The 26,906-nt window shown below is 43.1% G+C and overlaps 2 long non-coding RNA genes across 2 annotated transcripts in view; one reads left to right on the top strand and one right to left on the bottom strand.

Annotated features, from left to right (window-relative positions):
- The window catches only part of LOC308466809, a 51,337-nt gene extending 37,107 nt beyond the window's left edge, over window positions 1-14,230 (top strand). The window contains exon 2 of the long non-coding RNA XR_013980965.1: window positions 13,953-14,230. This is a non-coding gene — a long non-coding RNA (uncharacterized lncRNA). The remainder of the gene's footprint in view (window positions 1-13,952) is intronic.
- LOC308466806 overlaps window positions 1-26,906 on the bottom strand; it is a 219,982-nt gene that overhangs the window by 15,436 nt on the left and 177,640 nt on the right. The gene's annotated exons all lie outside the window — the stretch shown is intronic.

Genomic DNA, 26,906 nt, shown 5'->3' with positions numbered 1-26,906 from the left:
TTTCAGTGTTTCTAAGTAAAAGTTCATCCCTTTATGATACAAGAATTTATTTATTTGTTTTTTTAAAAAGTCAAAAGTTATAACCCAAATGACACAACCTCCAACATTTCTCTGATGAAAATTGGGGTGTTCTATTCCATCATCATCATCATCATCATCATCATTCCCTGCCCATCTGATTGGGTTGCCCCAGCCACTCTGGGAAGCATATATAAAGGCATGATAAAACATTAAACTTCCTTTTTATTAAAAAAAAATAGTTCCCTGTACAGGGCTACCTTCAGATGTCTTCTAAAGGTTGTATAGTTACTTATCTCCTTAACTTGGGGGTGGCATAACTGCACACATTTATCTGATGAAACATTTATCTGATGAAAATAGGGACGTCCTAAGGAAAAGTGGGACATTCTGGGATCAAATCAGAAACCGGGACGGCTTCTGTAAATGCAGGACTGTCCCTGGAAAACAGGGACTCTTGGACAGTCTGTAATGAACACCCTCTCAGTTTAAAAAATAATGATGAGGAGGCTTTAAAGGCAAGGTCAGCAGCCCAGGGAACTGAGGGGTGCTGAACAATGAAGCATGGTGTCTTCTAAAGGATCACACAACAGATGTGCAGGATTCCTGGCCAGGAGTTGTAGTCCTGAACAGTGCCAGATTTATGTATAAGCTAAACAAGCTCTAGCTTAGGGCCCCACTCTCTTGGGGGCCCCAAAAATGTTAAAGGAAAATACCTGGATGTACATTTCCAAAATATAAGATAAAAAACAGATAAAATAAAACCTACATCCAGGAACAGTGTTTTGTGTTGTGTAGGGTCCTATGATGTAAGTCAGGCATAGGCAAACTCGGCCCTCCAGGTGTTTTGGGACTACAACTCCCATCATCCCTAGCTAACAGGACCAGTGGTCAGGGATGATCGGAGTTGTAGTCCCAAAAAATCTGGAGGGCTGAGTTTGCCAATGCCTGGTGTAAGTAATGGGCCCCACCTGCTAGCCTGCTCCCTAAAATATCACTGGTTTGCTCATTTCTATATACAGTGGTATCTTGGTTCTCAAACTTCATCCGTTCTGGAAGCCTGTTCCAAAACCAAAGCATTCCAAAACCAAGGCGCGCTTTCCCATAGAAATAAAACAAAACCTACATACAGCAACAGTGTTTTGTGTTGTATAGGCTCCTCTGATGTAAGTCATGGGCCCCGCCTGCTAGCCTGCTCCCTCAAATATGGGGTGCCTACATTCTGCATAGACTGGTTGCACAGCAACATGGGCAAATGGCTTGAGATACGTATGAGGTCCATAAATTACCATATAGCATATATTCAACACAAAAAAACAGCAACCATTTGTTATTGACAAAGGACAGCTGGACATAGAAACGGCCCCATTACCTTCAGGAGCTGAGGGCCTCATCAAACCTAAATCCAGCCCTGGTCCTGAAACATCTGGAGGGCATCAGGTTGTTGAAGGCTGCAATATGGAGAACCTTCTCAAGAGTTTAAGAAATGTGTGAGCCACTGACCTAGCAGTTAAAGAGAAAATGATGTTAGCCTACCAGTCAAGAAAAGGAGGCAGACCGGTGGCTCAAGATAGGCATCCAAACCAAATGAAGATGAATGATGGAACATGCATTTTCAAACCACTAATGATTCTATGTCTCATCTGTCAAGGCCCATTTCAGCCTTCTGCAATCAGTGTTTCTATGCTGAATTGTGTCAGACCATTGCACTTCGGGAATCTAGGAGCGATGATGCACTTCTAAGCAGTATTCAGAGAACCAAAATTACTTGATGTGACCAAACTTGTTCTCCTATTGTAGCTCATGATTAAAGCATATTTTACCACATTTTTTTTACAAAAAAAAAACCCTCAACACTAATCCCCTATCCGGCTGACTCATACCAGCTGCTGAATAACTAGATATTTAGGTAAAGCTGAACACCACCTATAAATCAAAACATGTAATATAAAATAACAAATCTCTCCCGGCGCAAAATGCTGCAGCTACAATTGTTTGGTTTATTTTATGCTGACTGGGTTCTAGTAGATTCCTGAATGGCTTTATCATCATCACCACACACAAGGATCTTCACAATGGCTTTACATGCTACGGGGATGGATCAGAATGTATGATCACAGGAGACAGTATGTTGGGGAAAGTAGTTTTTCTAAATGCAGAATTCTCCTTTCCTGTGAAGCCAATAGCCCTATTCAGAAGCTACCCACAACATATAGGGCATATTGATGGACTGGGAGGTCATACACACCTGGCCCTAACCCAATCTCACTGAGCCCACACTAGCGATGAGGGAGAAATTCTGTTTGGTCTGACTTTTCACATGGATCTACCTGATTCATGCTTTCTGAAATAATACATGTGGCTTAGGGCCCTCGTATTTATGGTACCACCCCTCCTGGTATGCCCCGCAGAGGACCTTAAGGTCCATGAACAACCATAGTTTAGAGGTCCTGGGCCCTAAGGAAGTCAGATTATCCTCCACCAGGGCCAGGGCCTTTTCAGTGATGGCTCTGACCTGGTGGAATGCTCTGTCCCATGAGACCAGGGCCCTTCAGGATTTAACCGCCTTCCATCGGGTCTATAAGACAGAGCTATTCTGCCTGGCCTTTAATTTGAATTCAGCCCAATCTTTTATTCCCTTCTCTTCCCTCCCCTTCTCCTTTTATGAAGATCAGCTGCTCTGAGACCCCACAGCTAATTCTCCCCTGGCCTCCTCGCTGGCCCAAGTAGGACCAATTCAGCCAGCTAGCCCTGGGGATTATCTAATGCTTATTTCTGCTAAACTGATTTTTGAATTTTATTGTTATTCATGTTTTTATACTGTATTTTATGCTGCTTTTATAATTGTTTTAAATCTGTTGTTAGCCTCCCTGAGCCCGGGTTTGAACTGCGAAGGGTGGGGTATAAATAAAAATTTATTATTATTATTATTATTATTATTATTATTAAACCAAAGCACAACACTCTTTCGATATTCCCACTTCTCTGAATTTTGTAATGCAGTTCTGCAAACAAATAATGCACACCAAAACAAAAACAAAAACCAAATAATGTGCATGTGTGAGGCGAAAGTGTTCCTAAAAATGGACTGGAAGCTTGCCTGAAAGGAATAAGCTGTTGCTGTTGGGTTAAAAGCGTTATTGTGTTTTATTGTCTTTTTTCGAAGCCTTTGCTGTTGTTTCTGTTATTTTTCTGCACAGAAGCTGTGTTCTGTTGTTTGTTTGTACATCTGGGGACAGATGTCTTCTTCTGCAGGAAGGGGTGGGGTGTTACGCATCTGGGGGAGGTAGGCTGGCTCTTGTTGTTGTTTAGTCGTTTAGTTGTGTCCGACTCTTCGTGACCCCATGGACCAGAGCATGCCAGACACTCCTGTCTTCCACTGCCTCCCGCAGTTTGGTCAAACTCATGCTGGTAGCTTTGAGAACACTGTCCCACCATCTCGTCCTCTGTCATCCCCTTCTCCTTGTGCCCTCCATTTTTCCCAACATCAAGGTCTTTTCCAGGGAGTCTTCTCTTCTCATGAGGTGGCCAAAGTCTTAGAGCCTCAGCTTCAGGATCTGTCCTTGCAGTGAGCACTCAGGGCTGAATTCCTTCAGAATGGATAGCTTTGTTCTTCTTGCAGTCCATGGGAGTCTCAAGAGTCTCCTCCAACACCAGAATTCAAAAGCATCAATTCTTCGGTGATCAGCCTTCTTTATGGTCCAGCTCTCACTTCCATACATCACTGCTGGGAAAACCATAGCTTTAATTATACAGACCTTTGTCAGCAAGGTGATGTTTCTGCTTTTTAAGATGCTGTCTAGGTTTGTTATTGCTTTTCTCCCAAGAAGCAGGTATCTTTTAATTTCGTGACTGCTGGCTCTTGAGCCCCCTTCTAATTCCTGCATCCAACGTAGATTCAATTCCAGGAATAGCTTCCTGATGAGGTAATGGGCTATTTAGGTAATAAAAGAAATGGCTTGGTGCCAGAGGGCAAATGGGTGCATCTAGAGGGCAAATAGGTGCATTTATTGGTGAGCCATATGTCATAAAGACACCCCAATCTCCAAGCCATGCATGATTCCAGAACCCAGAGTCCATGTTTCCTTTTGAATGAGGTACAGCAGAGGCATTGGTATCCTGATGATATATGATTCACACATATATGCAACCTGAGCCTACGATGGAGGGGTTCACAGCATTAACACCCCAAGAGAGTCCTGCTTCTCCCATAGCTACAGTCTTGGATTTGAGCGGAAATCAGCTATGGCTTTGTCTCCCAACTGCCCAGTCTACATTCTTGCTTCTAGCTTCTAACTCTGTGGACAAACGCCGGCTCCCTCGGCCTGAAAGCTAGATGGGCGCCGCACCCCATAGTCGCCTTTGACTGGACTTAACCATCCGGGGGTCATTTAATGGTTTTGATTGGAAAGGATACTTGCAGGTTGAAGGGGACCATTGCTTGGTCTTGGAGATGGATGCTATGGAGTGCAAAAACATGAAGGTTTCCATTAATGAAACTGTTTCATACTTTGGGGGTGGGGGGAATAAGGATAGGAACTGGGAACCAGGAACTCACACGAGGCCTTTGTCAGATAGTCACTGATTTTGGCAGGCTGTCCTGCAAGCCCCACTGTGACGAATGGCCTTTGTGGAGTTGTGTTGTCTTTTTGTTTTGTAATCCTTTCTGGAAAGGCTTTGCTGTCTGTTTTCCTTCCTAAACTGTTTCTGAAGCGCATGGTTTTGCATATTCTTCTTTGGGTCACCTGAGGCCATTTTGGAGAAGCCAAATTGCATCTGAAAATTGTCTATCCATTTTAGGAAATACGTCACTCCAGGTGCTGAAATTTTAATTTTCAGTTTCCCCGAGGGACAGGTGGAGACGGCAGCATCAGATTTTTTTTTTCTTGTCTCCCAAGCTCTCCTGTCTCCCTGTTGCTGTTTCCTTGTTTAGAATGCTATTACTCCTGGAGATGCACCCATGCTGCTACTTTTTTTAAAAGGGTCTATTCAGCATAAATCTTTAGAGGGCTTCATTGTGCATCTAATTCAGGCATGGCCAAACTTGGTCCTCCAGATGTTTTGGGACTACAACTCCCATCATCCCTGACCACTGGTCCTGTTAGCTAGGGATGATGGGAGTTGTAGCCCCAAAACATCTGGAGGGCAAAAGGCATGACTGAGGAACTTGTGATTCTTCAGATATTATTGGCTCAAGTAGTGAAGCCAATGGTCAGAGATGATAGAGGGTACCATGTTGGTCTTGCCAACTGTATAGATAGTTCCAGGCATCTGAACAAGTGAAGTTGTTTTCCATAGATGTTCTAAGAACCAGGGATGCGTGAGCATCCCAGTGTTTAGCCCCCGAAGAGACAAACCTTTGTAGGCACATGACTCAAGAGAGCCAGTGTGATGTAGTGGTTAAGAGCGGTAGACTCGTAATCTGGTGAACCGGGTTCGCTTCCCCGCTCCTCCACATGCAGCTGCTGGGTGACCTTGGGCTAATCACACTTCTCTGAAGTTTCTCAGCCTCACTCACCGGGTGTTTGTTGTGGGGGAGGAAGGGAAAGCAGAATGTTAGCCGCTTTGAGACTCCTTAGGGTAGTGATAAAGTGGGATATCAAATCCAAACTCCTCCTCCTCCTCCTCCTCCTCCTCCTCCTCTTCTTCTTCTTCTTCTTCTTCTTCTTCTTCTTCTTCTTCCACTTATAAAAGCTTACAGGTGCTCGAGGAGCCTGTCCTGACTAACTCCACTGCCTTCCCCTGTGCCTTTGTGTGTTTTGCATGTGTGTGCAAGTTTGCATGCAGATTTTCACTCTGAATTCAGATTTTCATTATTGTAGCTGGTTGACGGTGACGAGAATACTCAGCTTGTCTTTACTAGTTCAGCCCTCCCAGCCTAGTACCTTCCAGATGTTTTTGAACTACAACTCCCAACATACCTGATCATTAGACCTACCCGCTGTGGAAGATGGGAGGTGAAGTCCAAAACTTCTAGGACAGCACCAGTTTGGGGAAGGTGGCATTAGCAGGATACAATCTTTCAGTCTAAAAAGCTAATCCCGGTCGGTACAAACTCTGTCAGTACACTGAACTGCTTGAAGTTCATTTTATAAGGCATGTTTCTTAACAAGGCCATGTTCAAAAATCTGTAAGAAAAAAGCACCAAAAAATCATCATGGCAGGCAAAGCCTGTATGAAACATGCAAAAATATCAGGTTGGGCATTCATGTCTGTTTCCTGCTTAGAGTAGACCAGGGCTTTTTTTCAGCCAGAACTCACCAGAGTTCACTCAGGTGGGTGCCATTGCCAGTATAAGAGAACAAGGGACGCATTCGTGGTGAGTTCCAGCACCTCTTTTTCTTTTTTGTATAGTATTTTTTATTACTTTTTGGTTACAATAACCCAATAAAAGCCTCATTGTCGATACCAAATTATAATACCAAATTATAGTACAATTAATAATGTCAATTGTTCAGATGCCAAGTTATATCATTTTGTTGGGCCCCCGAATGCTAGAATTGATGATTTGATAATTAACTCTGCATTCTAATAACTTACAAATTCCAATTACATACCAGTCAGAATAACAAGCAGCACCTCTTTTTCTATAAAAATAGCACTGGAGTAGACTCACTGAAATCAATAGAACTCAAGTTAATCATGGGCTGAAATCTCACTAATTTCAATGGATCGCCTCTAAGCATTGAAACATTCACCTTTAAAAAGAATTTAACACCGAAACATTTTTTGTGTTTCGTAACAATAACCTGGCAGCATGTAGAAGCTGAAGAGGTAGCTTTAAGCTGCAGACAAAGCTTCTGAGCTGTGTTCCAAAGCTTAGGTCACTTACAACCCTCTAAGATTCTTTCCATAAATAGGAGGGGGAAGCTTTTTCCTTAGAATTTGGCCTTTGGAGACAAAGAGTTCTGTAATAGTCCCCTTATCAGAATTATAGAAACTGTTAAAAACCAAAAAAAGTACATAGCTTTCATGATCCTAATGTCCAAATGTGTGCACACTACCCAGATCTCACTGTTTTAAAATGCACCAGCAAGTTTCCAGAGCCTGTGAGTTTCATGGCTGAGTCGGAATTTGAACCCAGGTCTCCTAGTTCAACACTGTACCACACTTGGCTTTCTTTTGTGATATATGCCACCCTGAGCTCCTTGGTGCCCTGTGTGCATAAAAGTGCCACAAATGAAATAAATATATGCTTTCTAAATTCTATCCCAGTTAGAGACACTTTTATCACACTGCTATACAAAATAAAAAGCTCTAGCAGGTGACGCAGGTTTTCACCATTACCACTGCCCAAAATTCCCCCACCCCGCAGTTCGCAAACCGGTGCAGACACACACACACACACACACACACAGTCACACATTTTATCTAAATTTGCTACTGCAACACATTCCGTTTGCTTTGATCTATTGTTGCTTCCACTTAGCTACAGACCCCCATTTCTAAACAAGGTATCAATTCCATATCTAAAGCCCAGAGAGACAGAAAGTAGCTCTCTTGCATGTGTAACAAAAGGTATGGATCAGGCCAGATTAGGTAAACCGATTTGTTGAAAGAGCTGCCAGAGGGAAGAATTCTTCAGGTACACCTGAACGTCTCAGCGCACCAATCTGCCCAGGTTTTTTTTTACAAAGGCAAACAATTTGCCAAAGCAAAGATTGGATTACATAACGTGAAGCCGGCGATACAATAGTAACAAAAGACAGGAAATGCAGATCAAGGTATCTAGTATTGCACGTCATCTGTCACGAATATTTAGGCTGCAATACCGAAGGCATTTTCCAAAGAAGTACGTTCCATTAAACACGGCATGACTTTATTGCTAAGCACACAAGGAGAGGATTGCACAGTATTTCAGACCATATTAAGCCACTGCTCATTTGCGCAAAAGCTTGGCTCTTTCCCGTGACTGAAGTTTTGCACTGCCCATATTCCTTTATCGATGGAAACTTTTCCTCCTTTTAATGCTGACTTTGCACCATTGAACTGCTGCTTGTGCCACCAATTTTTATTTGTGTGCTGGATGCTGTTGTAGTTAGAGCATCGGACTAAGACCTGGGAGATCGGGGTTCAAATCCCCAGTCAGCAGTGGAGTTCACTGGGTGACCTGGAACCAGTCTCTCAGCCTCACCTACCCCTGTTGTGAAAGGGAGTCAAGGAGAACCATATAGGTCACTTTGAGCTCCCTGATATAATACAGTGGTACCTTGGGTTACATACGCTTCAGGTTACAGACTCCGCTAACCCAGAAATAGTGCTTCAGGTTAAAAACTTTGCTTCAGGATGAGAACAGAAATCATGTTCCAGTGGCGCGGCAGCAGCAGGAGGCCCCATTAGCTAAAGTGGTGCTTCAGGTTAAGAACAGTTTCAGGTTAAGAACGGACCTCCGGAACGAATTAAGTACTTAACCCGAGGTACCACTGTATTGAGATAAAGAATAAAATGTTTTAAGCAGAAGCCAGGCTTGGCAACTTCTTGATTGTCCCTCAGTTTTCTCCATCCTCCATTTGAGAAACAGGACCAAATCGTATTGTTAGCCCAGAAATGGAAGCAAGAAGAAATTCCAACGAAAGAAGAATGGCAGACAAAGTTAATGGACTAAGCAGAATTAGATAAAATGACAGGAAGGATTCGAAACCTGTGGGACCAGAGATTCACAGAAGATTGGAAGACATATACGAACTATTTGAAGAGCAACCGTAATCAACAAATTACGCTAGTAGGACTACAAGAAGTTTTGTAAGGAGGAATATATGAAATATTGCAAAACAGAGAAAGATTAGAGATATTAGATATGAGATTTAAATGTAATAGTGAAAGTAAGAAATGTATATCAAGTGGTTAGATTGGAAAGTTTTCAGATGTGATTGATGGAAGTCAAAAAAATTGTATAAGATGTAAAAGTATGTTTAATTATTGTTGGAAATGATATGTTAAAAAACTAATAAAAATTTATTTTAAAAAAAGACAAACTGGGCCAAATCAGCAGAGGTTGATAGAATTCAGGCTGTGATCCTGGGCACACATAGCTAGTATAAAGTCCCACCAAAGGCAGCGGGGCTTGCTTCTGAATCAACATACCGTATTTTTTGCTCTATAAGACTCACTTTTTCCCTCCTAAAAAGTAAGGGGAAATGTGTGTGCGTCTTATGGAGCGAATGCAGGCTGCGCGGCTATCCCAGAAGCCAGAAGAGCAAGAGGGATTGCTGCTTTCACTGTTCAGCGATCCCTCTTGCTGTTCTGGCTTCTGAGATTCAGAATATATTTTTTTTTCTTGTTTTCCTCCTCCAAAAACTTGTGGTCTGGTGCGTCTTATAGAGCGAAAAATACGGTATATAGGATTGCCCTGTTGCTGTTTGTTGTTGTTGTTAACTCTGTGTACAAACTTTAGAACTGGGACACCCAGGGACAAAATGCAAATCAGAGTTTTAATCTGCATATTATGTCAGGAATAGCGACATTAGGAAAGCAGGCTGTTGAGGGGGCTGGCATGGCGAGAGACATGTGTGCACCAACGTTCATTGCCCCCCTCCCCACCCAAAAAAGATATATCGGGAGCAACCTTCATTTGTTTAGTGTATACAGAACAAGCTGCAGCTGCTGGCCCACGACCGAAGACTGGGGGAAAGGGAGAGGAAAGAGTTGGCAGTCCTAACCTAAGAAGTATTAGTTTGAAAAGTCTTTCCAAAAAGTAAAGGGTAACAACTTGGAGTTACAGCTGAAAGTTGGGACACGATCTTCCTCTGACCTGTTTATGGCTGCCCAACAGCTCAGTTCCGTCATGACTGTTTTGTATCCCTACCAACTTCTTTTTCTTCATTTCAGGTACTTTTTTTAACAACCCCGATGAGTCAATGGGCTTTTTTGGTCAATTTCTGTACTCAGTGGCTGACCTAAATACCTGCAGAAAACTAGCCTGTGAGAAAAGCCCACTGCAGGAGGGGAGATTAAGGACGGTTTGAATAAAGAGGACAGAGAGCAACCTCTCTTTATGCTCACAAGGTCTTTTCATTGTCTCTGGCAAAAAATAAATGTTTCTTTTTTTAGTTGCTTCCTACTTGCAGCCTGTTACAGGCTCTCAAAGAGGTGTGCTTTCTCTGAGAAGGTTTTGCAAACCATACGGCACAGAAATGCATTGCAAAGGGAAGACAGGTGGATGTCCATTAATTTTAATGGGTCTACTCTGAGTAAGGGCTAGCACTGGATACAACCTAGTGTTTGCTTTGAAAAATGTATGTATACTATGTTTCTCTGAATATTAAAAGTAGAATAAACTAGATAGAGGAATGTTAGCCCAACAGTTAGGAGCCCATCCAAACCTACCTATGTGTTACGTACTGAGTTGAATAGGATCCAAAAGGCAGCAGTCTGATTGGTCCTAGAACAATAGGATCCAGAATGCAGCAGTCTGATTGGTCCACAGGAGCCACCCAATCCAGCTCCAGGTGGAAGGGAATCTGCAACCTGATTGGCCTACAAGAGAATCCCGGAATTAGCCAATCACGTGGGGTCCATTGTGTAAATAATGTATATAAAGCAGACACTCTGGGGTAACTTCCATTCCTCCTCACCACTATGAGCTGAATAAAGAGCATGAAATCCACTTTCACTATGGATAGGGGCATTATGGTCTGGCAGGGCCATGGTCTAGTCCAGATCTCTGCCACAGCTAGGGGCTAGAACATGGGCTGGAGGACTTTGCATGATTGCTGTCTTGTGAGGCCAGTCACTCCAGCTGAGATCCCAGTGGATTTCATGCTAGAGTTGTTCAGCGGAATCCCTGATCTGGACCTCATGTAGAAATAAGTTAGCTTTCCACCCCAAGAATGGGTTCCAAAGCTTTACTGTAGAAAACCGAACGTGAAGAGAAGGGCTGGATTTAGGTTTGATGAGGCCCTAAGCTACTGAAAGTAATGGCGACCTTTCTATGTTCAGCTGTTCTTTGTCAACAACAAATTGTCGCTGTTTTTGTGTTGAATATATGCTATATGGTGAGTTATGGACCTCATACGTATCTCAAGCCATTTGCGCATGTTGCCCCGCAACCAGTCCATGCAGAATGTAGGCACCCTATATATAGAAAGGGGCAAACCAGTGATATTTTAGGGAGCAGGCGAGCAGTCAGGGCCCATGACTTACATCATAGGAGCCTACACAACACAAAACAGCGTTGCTGTACGTAAGTTTTATTTTATTTGTTTTTTATCTTATATTTTGGAAATGTACCTCCAGTTTTTTTCCTTTAATTTTTTTGGGGGCCCCCAAGAGAGTGGGGCCCTAAGCTAGAGCTTGTTTAGCTTATACGTAAATCTTGGGAAAACGAGAAACTGAGAGAAGCAGAAATTGACGCATTCATCCATCGCTAGTCACAAAGGAAGATCGCAAGTTGAGTTTGGTCCTCACATAGGAAAGTTAGATTCTCCCTTCCAGCCCTGCACAAGGCTGGATTGTTTCCTGGCCAGAGCAGGGCGGGCAGGCAGGGGCAACGGCAGCGTGGGATCTTGGCTTCAAATCTCCTACCTGCTTCTGGCCAGCAGGACTGAGACAGCACGTAAGCGCGATGAACCTCAAAGCCAGGAAGAAAGTCATGACTCAGCAGGTTGGCGTTAGGTTTATTAAACTGCCTTGCAGGGTTCCTCTGGAGGAGATAATGATTTTTCTCTTTTTCGCCTCATTCTTTGCTCAAGGTGGTGTTTGGCTCTCCTGGCTGGCTTTTAGCCTATTCAACAAACAAAAAGGATCATACGATTCAGAAACAATACTTTTATGCTAGCGGCATTAAGGACTGGCACTACTACAAGGGCCAAATAATATACACTCTGCACTTGAGAGAAACTGATCTTTTAGTGTGGCAGCATCTATTCTCTGCAACTTCCTGCGTGCTACTATTAGACAGGCGCCTTCTTTGTACTGCTTTTGATGCCTGCTGAAATCTTTTTGGTTTAGGCAAGCCGAAACGTGAAATTTTTATTATGCACATTATTTTTTTAAAAAAAACGCTTGATTTTATCTATATTTTGATAATTCATTATGTCTATGCATCTTGAAGTCTATTTATTGCAACTTCAAGTAGAATTTTTGCACCATTTTATGTAAACCGCTTAAAGAGAGAAAGAGAGAGACAAGTTTTATTGAGCAATATATAGATTTTGCTAAACAAAATAAATAAACATAGCCCATATCTGCTGGAACAAATGCCAGCAAACCTATGGATCTGCTGCCAGACCCCGAGCAATTTATTCTTCCTTGTCTCGTATGATAAGCACTTTGGTTGAACTGATGGTGTTATGAATCTTTGTGCTCCAATCATGGCTGGTTGAATTAGACACATCCATCAGTTCCTTGCTTATAGAAATAAGATTAAAAATAATCAGGGGACTATTGTAAGGTTGTTGCTTACACAATCTTGTCAGGGCTTTTTTTCAGCCAGAGCTCACCAGACCTCCTCTCCAGCTCCTCGCAAGTGGGCGCCGTTGCTGTTCTAAGAGATCAAGGGAGAAGTTTGTGGTGAGTTCCAGCACCTCTTTTTCTAGCAAAATAGTTATGGATCCTATGCTCAATTATTAGAATGTGCATTTAGAACCACTGTTGGAATCAAAGCAATGTTTAAATGCACTTTTCAACAACAACAACAGCACAACCCAGAGCCCTTTCTGTTGGGGATAATTCAAATGGAAATTCCCAGGTGTCAAAAAAGATTATTTGTGTATGTTACTACTACGGCCCATGTTTTGTTAGCCCAAAAATGGAAAACTAGAGAGGTCCCAACCAAAGAAGAGTGGCAACTTACGATAAGATATGATAGAATATGTGCAGCTTCAGACTTAACATGTAGAATAAAAGAACATGAGGAACATACGTTTAGAGAAGGTTGGAAAAATTTATTGAATATATGAGAAATAACTGTGTACAGCTGAAGATGCTGGCAGCATTAAGATAAATTCAACAGTGTAAATAAGTTTTGCTGGATGTAATAATGGAATACTGAATGGTCTAGTTTATATAAAATATGGAGGGATTTCTATTATGTAAAATGAACCACGGAAAGAGAAGAAGGGAAGTGATTGATATTTTAAGGTTGTTTAAATGAGTGTTTTAAATTGTAAAACAGAAAATTTAATAAAAATCATGTAAAATAACAAGGAGTCAAAGCAATTAATAGGATGGTGCTTTTAATCTCACCCAGTAGCTTCCCTGAACTGCCTTGTTTTCAATAGATTATCTTCAATAGATTGTCTTCAACAAGCCAAGACCAACTGCTTGACCTGGTCTTCAGTGTATATAAGGGTTAGCTTCCTACATCCCCTGTGTTTATAGAGATTCAACTAGCCTCCAGGAATATAGGTTTATCCAAATCCCAATCTGCGGATCCCCCAATCTCTTTCCCCCAGCGCCCCGTGGTTTAAAACTGAACCGGAACAAATGGTACCAGGTCTTCCTTGGATTGCCGTTTGTTCTGATTAACACTAAAGAGCTGGTTTTCCCGAGGAAAGTAGCTGGGCAAAGGCAAAACTGCTCAGCCCCGTGCCTAGAAGGCATGTGACAAGTGGAAAACCACTTGGGCCTGTGGTCTCTAGCATGTGTCAAGGGTCTGTCAGGACGATCAGGCCATTCACAGGTCAGAGAGAGATGTGAGGCGAACGTGCAGTTAGTTTCTTTATTAAGGAAAGGGGGGGAAATACAAGGAGGTTTGTTAAGAGCAAACCTTTATTTTGTTATCTGGATGTTTCCTTTTTATAATTGTTTTAAAAATGCAATAAAGTAAACGAACAAACTCTTCCAGCAGAGATTTGGGATGCATCTTCTCTTTTGACTTCCAGACATCTTCGTAAAGTACTTTTTATGTACACAGACTTCTGCAACTCTTTACCTTTTTTGATCGCCCTAGTCCTTTGAATTGCTTTTATTATTATTATTATATTTTATTGCAGATATACTGCCATGTTACATTCTATGAACGGAAGGTTGACTTCAACCCCAAAGACGCACTCCTCCATTGTCTCCCAAGATGGACGGACGCCAACCAACCAAAGAATTGGAGCTATAGAAATACTTGTATTAATTTAAGTAGAGAGCAGAAAGAATTTTTCAACAGCCACTATGCAGGGGAGCCAGTGAAACTGGAAGCGGCATGAACAAATGTTAAAGTCATTGTGGCTTTGGTTTGTCTCTCCTCACCTCTCATAAAATAAAAATTTTAATGTGTGCATTCTTGCTTTGAACTAACCCTCATGCAAGCATTCCACCGTGATGCTCAGTACAATTACATCTCCCCACTATCTTTTGATTTGGTTATGACAATAAATAATAATAATATTAATAATAATATATCTGGCTCTTTTCATCTTCAAAGAGTCTGAGGAACATCTGACTGGGTAATCCACATGCTTTTGAAATCTAGGAACACGCTGTTATTATCCTCATTGCTTTATGGATGAGAAAAGTGAGGGAGACGGGACCGCAAGGGATTTGCTTGCAGCCGTCGCGTCAACAAGAATCAGCATCAGCTGGAGGATGAGGGCCTCTGGGAGTTCTTGGAGATGTTCTTCAGCCAGTATTCTTGTGCTGATACTTTCTGGAGGCCAAGGTAGAGCCTGGTTTCATAGCCATGGGTATTTTAAAGCAGCAGCTTTAGTCCAGATTACTGCCCTCCAGGCATTTTGGGCTCCAACTTCCATCAGCTCCAGTCAGCACAGCCAATGGTCGGGCATCATGGGAGTAGCAAGGCAACAACATCCAGAGGGCACCAGGTTGGGTGCCTTAGAATCTCTACTAGAATCTGCTTCTGGGAAGCCTTCCATGGTCTATGCAAAACAAGGTCACAGAAGTTGTGACCTATTGTCAAGGCTTCAAGGAATCCTATTCCTCCCACAGTGGCAACCAAGAAGCAGAGAAAACAAAGGAGTTCTTACCAAGTGATTTATTCAATGTTCACAGAAAGAGAGAGGAAGGAATGCGGTGTCCCAAAGACAATGGCGGTGCTCCAAATAAAATCCCACCCCCTATGTCTCTCCTATTCTACGTCGCCCCTGTGTCAGCTAATCTGGGCTTTCTGCCTCTGAGCTTTCTGTTCTACTACCCTCAATGCTCCCCTGGTCCTGGGACGGGGGGTGGTCAGGAATGCTTTCCAAAGACACTGAGTCTTTCAGCTGTCCCTCCTCTGGTGCTTCATCTACCTGCTGTTCCTCTTCCAATATTTCCCAGCTTCTCCCCTCTGCAGCCTCTGAACTATGCCCTTCTGCAAACCACTGTTCTAAATCTATACTGCCCTCCGGTTCTCAGGAAGGTTCAGAAGAAGGGGAGGGTGACCCCCACCATCCAGCACTTGACATCTACTAAGCCAAGCACAGCACAGCAGTCATCTTTTGTGTCTTGCCTGCGAGACTTGACAACCACTCAGCTCTGGCAGTCTCCCCAAAATAAGACAGTGACTGCATGTGGCTGGGGAAACCCAGCCAGATGGGCGGGGTACAAATAATAAATTATTATTATTATTATTATTATTATTATTATTATGTTGCCATGAATGGGTCACATTTGCCTTGGTGGAGCAGAAGTTGTGCGAACCTAGTGCAGAGACTGGGAAGGAGATGGATGCGTCTCCTCAATAGTAAGAGGAACCAGGAGCAGTCCAAGGCATTTTGCTGCTGACTGCTATCCGCCTCTAGATTTCACGTATAGTATCCAGCCCCACTGGCTGCTGTCTCTTACTTGAATACTCATGACAAGACAATGAACTCCACTACACCTGTGGGCAACAGACTACAGTTGTGAATGAGGAGCAGGCAAGCAGATGTTGTCGGACTCCAAATCCCATCAGCCCAACCTGGCATGGCCAATTTCCAGGGATGATGGAAGCTGTAGTCCAGCAAATAGCTGGAAGGACAGAAGCTTCCAATTACTGCTTTAAATCAAAATAAATTAAAGAATTGTCCAGTAGCACCTTAGAGACCAACTAAGTTTGTTCTAGGTACAGTGGTACCTCAGGTTACAGATGCTTCAGGTTACATACGCTTCAGGTTACACATTCCGCTAACCCAGAAATAGTGCTTCAGGTTAAGAACTTTGCTTCAGGATGAGAACAGAAATCGTGCTCCGGCGGCACAGCAGCAGCAGAAGGCCCTATTAGCTAAAGTGCTGCTTCAGGTTAAGAACAGTTTCAGGTTAAGTACGGACCTCCGGAACGAATTAAGTACTTAACCTGAGGTACCACTGTATAAGCTTTCGTGTGCATGCACGCTTCTTCAGATACCACGCACATGAAAGCTTATACCCAGAACAAACGTAGTTGGTCTCTAAGGTGCTACTGGACAATTCTTTAATCTTTTTTATTTATTTTGACTGCATCAGACCAACACAGCTACCTACCTGATGCTTTAAATCAAGTTACAATTCTATGAGCATTCTCTCCAATATTTCTCCAATGGAAATAGGGACATCCCATTCCATAATACTAATCTTATTATTTATACCCTGCCTGATAGAATAAAACACTAATAAATAATTTAATAAAACATTCAACTTTTTTTTTTTTAAAGCTCCCTGTACATAGCTGCGTTTAAGATGTCTTATAAAGGTTGCATAGCTACTTATCTCCTTAACTTGGGTGTGGAATAAGTCCATCATTCAAAAACTTCCCTGTACAGGGCTGTCTTCAGATACAGTGGTACCTCGGGTTACATACGCTTCAGGTCACATACGCTTCAGGTTACAGACTCCGCTAACCCAGAAATAGTGCTTCAGGTTAAGAACTTTGCTTCAGAATGAGAACGGAAATCGTGCTCCGGCGGCGCGGTAGCAGCACAAGGCCCCATTAGCTAAAGTGGTGCTTCAGGTTAAGAACAGTTTCAGGTTAAGTACGGACCTCCAGAACGAATTAAGTACTTAACCCGAGGTACCACTGTATCTCCTAAGGGTTGTATCTCCTTGGCTCAAGGAATGCATAATTCTATGACTGATGAAAATAGGGACATCCTAAGGAAAAGCAGGGTATTCTGGGATCAAATCAGAAACCAGGATGGCTTCTGTAAATCTGGGACTGTCCCTGGAAGATAGGGACACTTGGAGGGTCTGTGTTAGTTGTATTCAACTAAGTACTGGGGAGAATGTTCTGGAACAGAATGTTCTTCCCTTCTCCCCCTGAATGCCCCCTAAATATTTTCTATGGGTTTTCCCCGAACCCTCCAGAGCAGAATTGGGGACAGATTGGAATACATGCAAGAAGGCTAGAGACTGAAAGTCTTGCTGTGCTGGTGCTAATTCTTGCAGTCATACAAATATCTTGTTGAATACCACCCCTAATGTCCTGAACGGCAAATATCCAATAAGACATTTTCATCATCATCACCACCACTTTTAATTTGTATACCGTCTTTCTATCATACAATACCTAAGGCGGTTTACAAGCTGAAGAAACAAAGAATGTACACCTTATAACAATCTAATGCAATACAAAAATGTGATAATACAGCATAGCTTTAAAATAAGCAACATACATCAAATAAAGTAACATTTGACAACCATTAGAATAGTATATAGAATACCGTAGATTCCGGCGTATAAGACAACTTTTTAACACCAGAAAAGAGGTTAAAAACCAGCAAGAATATTATTGGCCCAAAAATGGAAGCAAAAAGAGTTACCGACGATTGAAGAATGGAGGATGAAGTTAATGGACTATGCAGAATTAGATAAACTAACAGGAAGGATTCGAAACAGGCGAGACCAGAAATTCACGGAAGACTGGAGTAAATTTACGGACTATTTGAAAAGGAATTGTGAAGAACAGACGACGTTTGTAGGGTTGCAAGAAGTTTTGTGAGGAGTATTATTAGAAGTATTGTAAAAATGGACAAGGGGGAGGATGATTTGTTAAGAGATGTAAAGGCAATATAAAGTTAAGAAATGCATAAGAAGTGGTTAAAACGGTGGATCATCAGAGGTGCCGATGGAAGTCTAAAAAGATTGTATAAGTGATAAGTTTTGTGGTACATTTTATAATTTATATGTTAAAATTAATAAAAAATATTATAAAAAAAGAGGGAAAGAGGTTAAAAAGTGGGGGTCGTCTTATACGCCGGGTATGGCTGCAGTGGGCGGTGGGCTCCGGCGGAAGGAAGCTGCCCAGTGAAGCTGCCGAAGCGTATAAGATGACCCCCCAAAGTGGCAACCCAGTCGCCTAATACGCCGGAATCTACGGTAATAATATCAGCATATAAAAATTAAACAGAAATCCACTCTTAACAATTACAACAAATAATTTCAATAAAACAACGGCAATCCACAGTGCATAAAAATAATCTAATACAAATTGAGAAGCAGAAACTGGAGGGTGGGGCAAGGCAGGTGGAAGAAGGCCTTGCCTGGTGAAGTCTCTCCCCTCACAGTTCCTTTATGTGCTCCTTTAACTTCCCAGCACATTCGCCAGAGAACAGACTTCACAAATTACAATCTACAATAATATTTAACATTGGAGAGGCGTTCATGGCACTGAATGGATTTCACAGATATCATTTATAAAAACTGGAATGCTATACAATGTTTGCCAGATCTAGGAATAATTTGTAGTTTTTTCTCTCGTTTTCTATAATATATATGTATTCTGACATTTAGCATGTGTGGTTTTTTTAAAAATTATTCTGATCAACAACAACAAAGACTTTATTTGCGTAGCCAACAGGCCATAGCATCAAAGGACAAACACCGACAAAAATACATTACAAATATAGTTACCGTATAATCTTATGGCCTATTAAAACCCTAGGTAAAAGCTGGATTATCATTCATCAATGACTCTCTGTCCCATGGGCGGCGGCCTTTTCTCTGGTAGATTGTTCCAGGTCGGTTAAGTGAATAGACCAGCCAAATTGAAAGATTATAAATATAAATGGTCAGGACAGGGAGAAAGATAATAATAACCAGATGCAGATAAGTTAATACTCTCAGTACTTAAAACTTGACAGAGATAATAAAATGCTAATAATAAAACTAATAATGATAAGATCCTAAGCAAGAAATCCGGGTGACGACACTAATGTCATTCAGATAGCAGCTCTCAGTCTCATTGCTCTCTCGATAAATTTAGCAACCTTCTCTGTTGTCGAGCTGTTCTGGTCAGCTAGGAGTGAGAACAATTTGGCTTCACAAGAGCGGCCCGGGATGGCAGATAGGAGCGGCGTGATGGTCTCGTCCCTGAGATCTTTATATAGGGAACAAGACAGGAGAACGTGTGACACAGTCTCTACGTAGCCAGCTCCACAGGGGCCGAGCCGGTTCTCGAATGAAATTTTTTGATATCTACCTTCAAGAACAGCTGAGGGTAACATATTTAGTCTGGCCAATGTAAAGGCCCGTCTGAGTTTTGGAATGGTTAAGGTAGACAAATAAGGTCCCCGAAAATCAAAGTGGGAGGGGGGCAGATAAGCGTACCAAGCGCTAAATTTCTTAATATAAACCAGATTATTCTGCTGCTCAATATCCTTCATGCGTTGGTCAATAATGGTTTTTGCCTTGGGGAGACCCATTTTCAGGAGATGCTGTGCTTGGAGGCCACATGTAAGTAGTTTTTGATGCACTAGTTTGGACCACCGATTATTCTGATCAATGAATTTTGCACTCAGGTTCCAAGTACAAAGCATATGTCTTCTCTTTACGGGGCTTGTGATATAAATCTACACACAAAAAAAAAAATTTAAAGAAAAAGATTATCTCTGTTAATCTCATAACAAACTATCTGAGACTATATAGTCATCATCTCAGCAAATTCTGCTGCGTCAGTAGTTTTAACTGCCAATTTGCAGCTCATGACAAATCCGGGTTGGGACAAAGTGCTGAGTAAAGCTATAAAATGCAACTGTGGGGGGGGGGGGGGAATTGAGCAACCACAATTCTGAAAGCTGAGACTGAAGTTCCTCATAGGCATTTGCTGAAGAACTAATCTATATTATGACCAGAATGCCAGTATGCCCCATAGCATGATTTTTACATCACATGTATGTTATTCTTAAAGGTAAAGGGACCCCTGACCGTTAGGTCCAGTCGTGGCCGACTCTGGGGTTGTGGCGCTCATCTTGCTTTATTGTCCGAGGGAGCCAGCGTACAGCTTCTCAGTCATGTGGCCAGCATGACTAAGCCTCTTCTGGCAAACCAGAGCAGCTCACGGAAACGCCATTTACCTTCCTGCTGGAGCGGTACCTATTTATCTACTTGCACTTTGACGTGCTTTTGAACTGCTAGGTGGGCAGGAGCAGGGAAAGAGCAACGGGAGCTCACCCCGTCATGGGGATTCGAACCACCGACCTTCTGGTTGGCAAGCCCTAGGCTCTGTGGTTTAGACCACAGTGCCACCCACGTCCCTATGTTATTCTTAGTTAATCTCAATTATCTACCTAAGATAATTTCTGAATATTCACCCCAAAAATAGATTAAGTTTCCTGCCTGGCGGTTCTCTTAGTGCACCTCTTCCATTCCACCCATATTTATTTACAGTTCTCAAACTTAATCCGTTCCGGAAGTCCGTTCCAAAACCAAAGCGTTCCAAAACCAAGGTGCACTTTCCCATAGAAAGTAATGCAAAATGGATTAATCCGTTCCAGATTTTTAAAAACAACCCCTGAAACAGCAATTTAACATGAACTTTACTCTCTAACAAGACCATTGATCCATAAAATGAAAGCAATAAACAATGTACTGCAGTCACACAATCAACCAGTAGCTGAACTGGGTTCCACACAATCACAAAAACAAAACAAAAAAGAGCAGCAAAAACAAAACGAAAATGCAAAATAAATAGCAAAAACAGGCAGACCTCAGCATAAGTCAAAACAGAAGCATGGCATTCAAAACGGAGCACGTTCGGATTCCGAAAAATGTTTGCAAACCAGAACACTTACTTCCAGGTTTGCAGTGTTTGGGTTCCAAGTTGTTTGAGTACCAAGGCGTTTGAGAACCAAGGGACCACTGTACATAATTCATTATTGTCCTATTCTTCCCATCCTCCATTCTGGAGCAGAGGATGGCTAATCATCAATGAATCAACAATACAAAACTGGCGGGGAAGGGATGGGACGGGGACATAGTTGAAATCACAAAAGTACAATAAAAATAAAGTGGTGATAAATACCTGTAGAGCCACATTCAAAGCGCACACTCCAAGCTCAGCGTCACATTGGCACTGTTTAAGATATGCCCTCTCCCATATTAGCTCGGATAGAATCTCCCTTTTGCCACATTCTCCCCTGGTATAAATAAAGCACCTAGATTTTACTGAGATGAGTTTCCTCTTAGCTTAAACCTATGTGTGTTTACTCAGTCCTCCTGTCTTTAATTGTTCAAAGTAATTATTATTATTAGTAGTAGTAGTAGTAGGATTTAATCAATTTATACACCGCCCTATACCCGGAGGTCTCAGTGTGGTTCACAAACAAGACCACAACATATAAAATCATACCAAAAACATTAACCCAATTAAAAACAAACAAAAAAAGAAGCACATTCCTAAAAGGTGTTGGATGTCGCTAAGATCAACCAAAGGCCTGGTTAAAAAGGAATGTTTGTTTTTTTAAAAATAATATTTATTATTTTTCCAGAAACTTAAACACTAAAAAAAAAGACAATGCAAAACATTAAATTAACAAAACAAAACAAAAACAATAAAATAAATCAAACAGTTTCATTATCCCATCTTTCACTCACTTATTTCCGCGACCTCCTCACACCTCCCTCTTTGTATTCCACTTCTGATAATTATTTCAGCAATTCCTTTCCATCTTCCTCTGCTTTCTATCCTTTAATTATCTTAACAAATTCTAACCTTATTTTTTCCTTTAATGCTCTATTAACCTATCTATACTTAATTCCTTATAACCTTTCTACTAAAGCCATATAACTTCATTCCAACATTTTTCTAACATTCATTAATTTTACAATATTTCTGTAAATAGTCTTTAAATTTTTTCCAATCTTCTTCCACCGACTCTTCTCCTTGGTCTCGGATTCTGCCAGTCATTTCCGCCAGTTCCATATAGTCCATCAACTTCATCTGCCATTCTTCCAGAGTGGGTAAATCTTGTGTCTTCCAATACTTCGCGATGAGTATTCTTGCTGCTGTTGTTAAAAAGGAATGTTTTTTCCTGGTGCCTAAAGGTGTAGAATGAAGGCGCCAGGCAAACTTCCCTGGGGAGAGCATTCCACAAACAAGGAGCCACTGCAGAGAAGGCCCTGTTCTCGTGTTGCCAGACCTTCCAAACCTCTCGAGGAGGAGGCACACGAAGGAGGGCCTTAAAAGATCTCTGGGTCCGGGTAGGTTCATATGGGAAGCGGCTCTTCTTGAGGTAATGCAGTCCTGAGTTAAGTGTGGTGTGTACAGATTGCAACCATAGGTTCTGCCATGTCCAAGGGATCTTAATCCCCAGCTGTTGCACCTGGCAAACCTACCTGAAAAGGAGACAATGGAACTTATTTCAAAGCAATATGCACAGGATCATTTAACACAAAATGTCATTTGAAAGGGGAGGAGGCTAGAAGTCTTGGCAGATATTATCCTACATGCCGTGGCCATACAGAGGAAAGACACTGAACAAATAAAAAAGTAAAGTACAGTGGTACCTTGGGTTACATATGCTTCAGGTTACAGACTCCGCTAACCCAGAAATAGTGCTTCAGGTTAAGAACTTTGCTTCAGGATGAGAACATGCTCCGGCAGCGCAGCAGCAGCAGGAGGCCCCATCAGCTAAAGTGGTGCTTCAGGTTAAGAACAGTTTCAGGTTAAGAACGGACCTCCGGAACGAATTAAGTACTTAACCCAAGGTACCACTGCAGTTACATCTGGTTCCTTACTGTCAAAATATAAATCTTACATATCCCAAAAAAGTATAGAGGACTTAACATTATAGCATTATAGATGCTGGGCAAAGATAGGAATTTTTTTACAAGTTTTTTTATTTGGGGAGGAGATAGTATTGACTAATATGCAAGCTAAGATGCAGCTAACAAATTTTATGGCAAATAGCTGCTGGGCTTTCGTTTAGAAGCCTGGTAACATGTGAATGTGCTGCCACCTTCAGGATATTCATTTGTGTTAATTTATAGCTCTTGTAAATAATATTGAATGATATCGAATCCCCGCAACGGGGTGAGCTCCCGTTGCTCGGTCCCAGCTCCTGCCCACCTAGTAGTTCGAAAGCACCTCAAAGTGCAAGTAGATAAATAGGTACCACTCCAGTGGGAAGGTAAACGGCATTTCCATGTGCTGCTCTGGTTTGCCAGAAGCGGCTTAGTCATGCTGGCCACATGTATGCCGGCTCCCTCTGCCAATAAAGTGAGATGAACGCCGCAACCCCAGAGTCGGCCATGACTGGACCTAATGGTCAGGGATCCCTTTACCTTAAATAATATTGTGTCTCTCAACTTTCTGACTGGTCTGGAAGTACCTCAGTTATTGGGGATGCATTTTGAGGCCCTTTTGAGGAAGAGGTGTTCAAATGGAATGCTATCTCCAATGCAAGCATCAACTGTCAGGGAAGCCTCGTCAACAATACAGTACTGAAACCAACGAGAGAGTTTGGTCCATCTCTTTTGTATCTATAAATGTATCTATTTGAGGGAGCCCTAAATGGCCTCAGCCCAGTAGACCTGAAGGAGCGTCTCCATCCCCATTTTTCAGCTCAGACACTGAGGTCCAGCTCTGAGGGCCTTCTGGCAGTTCCCTCACTGCAAGAAGCCAAGTTACAGGGAAGCAGGCAGAGGGACTTCTTGGTGGTGGCACCTGCCCTGTGGAACACCCTCCCACCAGATGTCAATGAAATAAACAACTACCTGACATTTAGAAGACATCTGAAGGCAGCCCTGTTTAGGGAAGTTTGATGTTTTATCATGTTTTTAATATTCTGTTGGGAGCCGCCCAGAGTGGCTGGGGAAACCCAGCCAGTTGGGCAGGGTATAAATATTATTATTTAGAGAGAGGGAAAGGAGGGGGTGCAAACCTGCAGTCCTTTATTCATTTGTACATGTCTTGCCAATCCTTGGCATGAGCTCATAACACAAGACAGGGACTATTGTAAAATGAAGCATTAAGCCAGATGCAATTTTAGGTGAGTGTCCCAGGGGTAGCAGTGTATGTGTGAAAGCCCACAGGTTATCTGGGGATATGTAGCCCCCTCCTCCTAATGTGTTTGTGTGTACAACAGAAGGCATGACAACACAACACATCTCCTAGTCTCCCAGTGGCCTGGATGTGACATTTAGGGTCATAGCTGTCAACTTACAGATTTGAAAATAAGGGACCAGCAGCCTAGAAAATAAGGGATCAGCAGCCAAAATAAGGGATTTTAGTCAACCAACTCCTTTCCTTTCCCCCATAACAGTCAATCGAAGGAGCCTCCAAAACAAATCCAAAAGCCCCACTCCCACAAGATCGCTGCCCGCCATTGTACTCAACCAGCTCCTTTCCTTTTCCCCCACCATGTGCCCCCGCTCCAGACAGACCTTTTCCCCGGCAAGGGTGAGTGGGCCGTCGATGACGTATCCATCCGATTCTGAGCACAGGTATGTTCAACTTCTGAGCCCCTCAGAGCCAAAGGCAGAAAGCCCAGACAGCAGCCAAACGAAGCCTCAAGCGGTGGTTCCCACAGTGCAGCAACCCAGCAAAGGGGATGCAGCAAGGAAAACCACCGGCACCTCTCCGCTGGGAAGTGCTGAGCAAAGGCGAGTCCCCAGGCAACACGGCCGATTTGATCGGCACAAGGCATGCAAGCTCCACCCCCCCCCCCAGTCGTTCTTAGACTCCTTATTGGGTGAGCAACGCAGCCAAGCAACACAGTTGGAGGCTCCCTCCTCCCTGGCCGGCAGGGAGGGAGGGAGAGGAGCTGCTTCCTTTGAAACCCAGGAAATTTAAGGGACATAATCAATAAGGGACAGCAGCGGGAAACGGTGCTGGGATAAGGGAGTTTCCCGCCAAATAAGGGACAGTTGACAGCTATGTTTAGGGTGTCCCAAAACTTAGGCCACATCTATGCCATATGTTTATAGTACAGTGGTACCTTGGTTTACAACCATAATCCATTCGGGAGGTCCGGTTGTAAACCAAAACAGGTTGTAACCCAAAGTGCGCTTTCGCCAATTCGGCCTCCCCCCCCCCCCAAAAAGGGTTGTAATCCCCCCCAAAAAAGGGTTGTAATCCAAAAAAAGGGACACACACTTCCGGGTTTGACGTGGTTGTAATCCAAAACTGTTGTAATCCAAAACAGTTGCAAACCAAGGTACCACTGTAAATTGCTTCTACCAAAGAATCCTCGGAACCGTAGTTTATTCTTCACAGAGCTACGATTCTCACCTACCAGGAACCAGCTTTAGCCTTGTGCATTGTGTTTTTAAGCATTTGCACTGGATCCACACACTATTGCTATTACAGTGGTACCTCGGGTTAAGTACTTAATTCGTTCCGGAGGTCTGTTCTTAACCTGAAACTGTTCTTAACCTGAAGCACCACTTTTGCTAATGGGGCCTCCTGCTGCTGTTGCGCCGCTGGAGCACAATTTCTGTTCTCATCCTGAAGCAAAGTTCTTAACCCGAGGTACTATTCCTGGGCTAGCGGAGTCTGTAACCTGAAGCGAATGTAACCTGAAGCGTATGTAACCCGAGGTACCACTGTACTACTACTGAAAAGAATTGCATGCGATCACAATTTGCTGCTGCTGTGAGTGCTGGAAGGAATCCCTGCTCCCTTTTGCAATGCCCCTTTCCACCTGGCCTAGGGGGCGAGCCCACACTCACCCTGGACAGCTAAAAGGCACCTGGGAGGCCAGAGGGACACTGCTGGAACAACACTTGGGTTGGGGCAACTGGCTAAAATGTTTTAAACGCTCCTAATTTTGGTTCCTCTGTTTTGTTTTGTTTTTGGGTTGGTGTTAGTTAAATGCTTAATTGGGGTTAGCAGTTATTTAAATTTCGGTATAACTGTAAACTGTTTATTATTGTCATTATGGGCTGCTGTTCATCCTGGAGGGGCATTTCCAGCTTAGCCCCCCCCCCCCTTGCCACCGCTGCCGCCCTTGGAAGCCTTATAAGAAGCTGCTGCCCCAGGGACACTGTGAGCAACATCATGGGGGGATGTTTCTAGGATTAAAGTGAAACTGAGAATCCTAGAATTGGAAGACACCTCCGAGCAGTGTCGTCTTTACCTGGGGGTGCAAGGGGTGCATGGCACCTGGGCACCAAATTCTGGGGGGCGCCAAATGTATACCTACTGTATACCAGTCCCTCTCGATCGGTGGCTGTGAAAAGCAATGGCATGAAGGTCCCCGCCCCCCTCCTCTGTCGCTCTTTTACTCCATAGCGTCAAATATTCCCAAAGAGTCGGGAAACAAAAGCAGTTTCTTCCGCTGCGTCATTGTTACATGTGAGCGATTCCCCCCCCCCCAAAAAAAAGCTCAATGATTTGGGGGCAGCTAAAATTTTAAGGGACACAGGTGGCGTTGTGGGTTAAACCACAGAGCCTAGGACTTGCCGATCAGAAGGTCGGCGGTTCGAATCCCCACAACGGGGTGAGCTCCCGTTGCTCGCTCCCTGCTCCTGCCAACCTAGCAGTTCGAAAGCACGTCAAAGTGCAAGTAGATAAATAGGTACCACCCTGGCGGGGAAGGTAAACGGCGTTTCCGTGCGCTGCTCTGGTTCGCCAGAAGCGGCTTAGTCATGCTGGCCACATGACCCAGAAGCTGTATGCTGGCTCCCTCAGCCAATAAAGCGAGATGAGCGCCGCAACCCCAGAGTCGGCCACGACTGGACCTAATGGTCAGGGGTCCCTTTACCTTTAAACTAAATTGGGGGGGGCACTGGGCAGATCTTTGCACCCCGGCTACGCATATGCTAAAGATGGCCCTGCCTCTGGG

Source organism: Podarcis pityusensis (genome assembly GCF_964106645.2).
Source record: "Podarcis pityusensis genome assembly, chromosome: 17".
NCBI lineage: Eukaryota > Metazoa > Chordata > Lepidosauria > Squamata > Lacertidae > Podarcis > Podarcis pityusensis.
The sequence above is the reverse complement of the archived record's forward strand: the minus strand, read 5'-3'. Positions and strand labels throughout refer to the sequence as shown.